Source organism: Mandrillus leucophaeus, unplaced genomic scaffold (assembly GCF_000951045.1).
Source record: "Mandrillus leucophaeus isolate KB7577 unplaced genomic scaffold, Mleu.le_1.0 Scaffold490, whole genome shotgun sequence".
Lineage (NCBI taxonomy): Eukaryota > Metazoa > Chordata > Mammalia > Primates > Cercopithecidae > Mandrillus > Mandrillus leucophaeus.
In genome coordinates this window covers 2,060,325-2,065,079 of record NW_012105254.1, presented here as the reverse complement: position 1 = coordinate 2,065,079, position 4,755 = coordinate 2,060,325, and the positions used below count along the sequence as shown (strand labels likewise).

The 4,755-nt window shown below is 39.9% G+C and overlaps 1 protein-coding gene across 1 annotated transcript in view; it reads left to right on the top strand.

The window, feature by feature from the left end:
- The first annotated feature begins 3,495 nt into the window (after positions 1 to 3,495).
- Positions 3,496 to 4,755, top strand: part of ZRSR2 (zinc finger (CCCH type), RNA-binding motif and serine/arginine rich 2) — a 28,630-nt gene continuing 27,370 nt past the window's right edge. The window contains exons 1-2 of the mRNA XM_011995528.1: positions 3,496 to 3,609; positions 3,919 to 4,005. The gene's annotated coding sequence lies outside the window, so the exon portion shown is untranslated. The remainder of the gene's footprint in view (positions 3,610 to 3,918; positions 4,006 to 4,755) is intronic.

Here is a 4,755-nt window from a genome sequence, read left to right as displayed (position 1 = left end):
GGAGTCTCGCTCTGTTGCCGGGCTGGGGTGCAGTGTAGTGATCTTGGCTCACTGCAACCTCCGCCTCCCGGGTTCAAGCGATTCTCCTGCCTCGGCCTCCCGAGTAGCTGGGACAACAGGTGTGCACCACCACACCCAGCTAATTTTTGTATTTTTAGTAGAGACAGGGTTTCACCATGTTGGCCAGAGTGGTCTTGATCTCTTGTGATGAAGCGATCCACCTGCCTTGGCCTCCCAAAGTGCTGGGATTACAGGTGTGAGCCACTGCGCCTGGCCTGTAATTGTTTTTGAAAGCAGAAGAAAAACAAAAAAATTAACAAATGTAAAAAGGGAAAGGGCTTTAATAATTGCAACACACCCAAAGATAGCCACTGTTAAGAAAGAGAAAAGGAAAGTATAAATGTACTTTACATGGGTCTTTTCTATAATGGCATGATATTTATACATATTTTTCTATAAATTGCTTTCCTGCTAAATATATAGTGCATTTATTTAAGTCCTGATGCAGGGATCTAATTCAACCATTTCAGTGGCAATACAGTACCCACTGTACAGAAGTAGCATAATTTATTTGCTATTCGTAGTTTATTCATTCGTAATTTATAGTTCTCTACTGATAGACTTTCAGGTTATATTGGTTTTTTACTCATATGTAAAAAGTTGCAGTAAGCATCCATGTTTATATATCCTTGGTAATCGTCAAATTATTTCCTTAAGAAAATGACTAAAAATGAGATTGTTGGAATCAAAGCGTAAGTTCCTGTAAAATGTAGATGGCCAGGTAGAAAGGGCTTCCTGGTTTGCAGTTTGCAGCCCTTCTGGCAGTGAATGTAGGGGCCCATCTCCTCATACCTTCACTCATACTAGGCACTGGCAGTTTATACAACTCCTGTAATGAAAAGTTGTATTTCACTGTTTCGAATGCACATTTCTGAATTAGGAAGAGTATCTTTTTATATGTTTTATTACCTATTTGTAGATTGCTCAAGTCTTACACCTTTCTCTTTTGGGATACATGTTTTTTTAAAATTTTGTTTTGTTTTGTTTTGTTTTGTTTTGTTTGAGACAGAGTCTCGTTCTGTCGCCAGGCTGGAGTGCAGTGGTGTGATCTTGGCTCACTGCAACCTCCACCTCCCAGATTCAGGCGATTCTCCTGCCTCAGCCTCCCGAGTAGCTGGGACTACAGGCGCGCATCACCACGCCCAGTTAATTTTTTTTGTACTTTTAGTAGAGATGGGGTTTCACCATATTGGCCAGTATGGTCTCGATCTCTTGACCTCGTGATCCGCCCACTTCGGCCTCACAAATTGCTGAGATTACAGGTGTGAGCCACCGTGCTCAGCTGAAATTTCTTAATGTCTCTAAGCTTCTGTTTCCTTGTCTTTACTATGGAGATAAATTCAATCTTAGTATCCACCTCACAGAATTGTGAAGATTAAATGAGGTGATGGATGTATAGTGTTTAACACAGTGTCAGCAGATAAGAGGTGCTGTGATAGCTCTAGTTCTTATTATAGATTTCTGTTGTGATGAAGACAATAGATATGGTATTAAATAAGAAAGTAATTTTTTTCCTGTTTATTTGAAATGCTTCTTTTAAATCACATACATGTATCTTTGTGCTCCTTAGATCTTTATTTCTTTATGAGTTGCATACTATTGTTGAAAAGCAAGAAAATTATGTAAAAATACTGTACGACTTTATGTCCTATTTCAAAGCAGATGTATATTCAAGTTATTAAATTTTAAAATTTTTAACATTTTACTTCCTTGTGGTCTTAATTTATATATCATTTGGTTCAGTTATATGCAATTGTATGTTTTTCAAAAGATTCGTAAATCAGAGCTGTGCACACTGAAGCATCTGTATGGTGCCCTCACACATGGCATGGGAACACTGATATAGGCAGTGTGCCAGCCTCTGCCATGGCTAAAAGACGTGTTCCTGGAATCTGTATTTGGAAATATAATATGTTTTATTTAAAATTGTGGTTAGGTCCCCAGACGAGACAGAAAACTTTACTGAACTCCTGATACTGCTGAAGTAATACAGAACAGTTTCTCATATTTCATTTCCGTTTTATAAATTCAGTGGAAAAATGAATTTGGGGTTCTAAACACCTAATTGGCAAGTAGACTTTAGAAATCTAAGCCCCGCTTTAGATTAGAAATTTGTGATATTGGATGCCTGAGACACTTGCCACTTTAAGGTAATACCACTCATTATAATTGGTCATATAAAAAATAGACTAGACACTCACTAGTTTATTTTTACTTTTTCATTTTTTGAGACGAAGTCTTGCTCTGTCATCCAGGCTGGAGTGCAGTGGCATGATCTCGGCTCACTGCAACCTCCGCCTCCCAGGTTCAAGCGATTCTCCTGCCTCAATCTCCCAAGTAGCTGCGATTACAGGCAGCTGCCACCACGCCCGGCTAATTTTTGTATTTTTAGCAGAGATGGGGTTCACCATGTTGGGCAGGCTGGTCTCAAATTCCTGACCTCAGGTGATCTGCCCACCATGGCCTCCCAAAGTGCTGGGATTATAGGTGTGAGCTATTGTGCCCGGCCCTCACTACTTTATTTTTATAACTTCATTTCTTAAAACCTGTAGCTTTATTTTAAAAACATGATCACAATGTACTTTTATTTGCCTTCTTTTGGCAGTTTAGGTGTTTGGAGGCAAACCACAGGAGTCTCTTAACTGTGTGGAGTAGTAGTCCAAACGTTTATGGCAGAGGATAACGGGTTTTCAGCGTGCTGCCATCGTGGAATTGCTACTTTTAAGAATAGGGGCTGGGTGCGGTGGCTCACACCTGTAATCCCAGCACTTTGGGAGGCCTAGGCAGGTGGATCACTTGAGGTCAGGAGTTCAAGACCAGCCTGGCCAACATGGTGAAATGCTGTCTGTACTAAAAATACAAAAATTAGCCTTGCATGGTGGTGGGCACCTGTAATCCCAGCTACTCAGGAGGCTGAGGCAGGAGAATCACTTGAACCCAGGAGGCAGAGGTTGCAGTGAGCCAAGATCACACCACTGCACTCCAGCCTGGGCAACAGAGCGATACTCTGTCTCAAAATAAATAAATAAATAAAAATAATTGCATAGAATAGGAAGGGAAATGCTTTCTGAATGTGAAAAGGTAGATGCTGCTTTGAAACTTGCTACCCATTTTATTGGCACCTAAACGTCACTGTGATCAGTCTAGAGGGAAAGTCATAGTGTCCTTTTTTTCTGTAAAGTATGTCACAGCCATATATACCTATGAAATGTAAGAGGGATTTTAAGTTATTGCCCATTAGGAAGATAGTTGCTGACACGTGGTGCTTTTCCAAAAGCTCTACTCTTCTCGTTCTCTTACACCCACTTGACTGCTTTAATAGAAAATAGCTTTCGTGATATTTGAATCAATCCCAAAATGTGTCATTTTGCTCTCATGTGTGTGTGTATTTGTGGATTAATGCCCATTTCTTTTGTCTGATTACATCATTATACTGATAGGCAAAGATTACATGAGGAGTGGTTGCTAAGAGAGCAGAAGGCACAAGAAGAATTCAGAATAAAGAAGGAAAAGGAAGAGGCGGCTAAAAAACGGCAAGAAGAACAAGAGGTACGGTAGGAGTCACGTAACTAGTGAACAAACTGATCACTTCACCATAATAACTCTCATGAAGAGCTGCCTATCTTGGGAGGTTGAAGTGAGACGAGATCGCGCCATTGCACTCCAGCCTGGGCAACAAGAGCGAAACTCCATCTCAAAAAGAAAAAACAAAGAGTTGCCTATCTGGAACTTTAAAAAAAGCAAAACTGATCTTATTCAGTATGCCAGTGTTTTAAAAGTTTTTCATCTATGTGTCCTGTATGTGAAATGTTTTGAAAAAGTGTCTGAAACAAAGTTACTTTTTCTTCCCCTTTAAAGAGAAAGTTAAAGGAACAATGGGAAGAACAGCAGAGAAAAGAGAGAGAAGAGGAGGAGCAGAAACGACAGGAGAAGAAAGAAAAAGAGGTGATTCCTGTCCTGGGATGTGCTGTGTGATGAGTTTGAAGAATAAGCAGTAGGCATGTCAGCGTTTGGGTTTTTTTTTTCTTTTTTCTTGTCACTTCACTTGTTTGTTTGGAAAGAATCATATTTCAGTCTAGACATACACCAGAGTTCCCTTCTGACCCTCTTATTTGGGTCCGTGCAGTGGCAGATTCCCTAAAGTTTTCTTCAGCTTTACCCTATTTACCCTTTATAGTGGGCATTGGCAAATGTTTTAAAGGGCCAGATGGTAAATATTTTAGGCTTTATGGTTTGGTCTCTGTGGCAAACATCCAACTCTGCCAATGTACCCTGAATGTAGCCATCAGTAATATGTAGATGAGTGGGTATGTCTGTGTTCCGGGAAAGCTTTATTTACGAAACAGGCAGCTGGCGCTTGCTTTATAGCAACTTGTGTTTTTCTGAGGTTCTGCTGTATGTGAGTTGACTTCTTTAGAGAATAATATTTTGTTTTGTTTCCACATTTATTTAGGTCATAAGAGAACTTTTTACGACATGTCAGCAAGAATTAGAGGATTTAAAGAAATCAGGAACTCAAATATTGAGGAACTAGGAAATAGTTTTTGTTATTTGTATTAAATCTTGACTTCCTCTTCCACTTAGGCTATGAAGACAATTGTAGCTAATACACAGTTGCTTATTTAAAAAAAAAAAAAAAATCGGCCAGGTGCGGTGGCTCACACCTGTAATCCCAGCACTTTGGGAGGCCAAGGC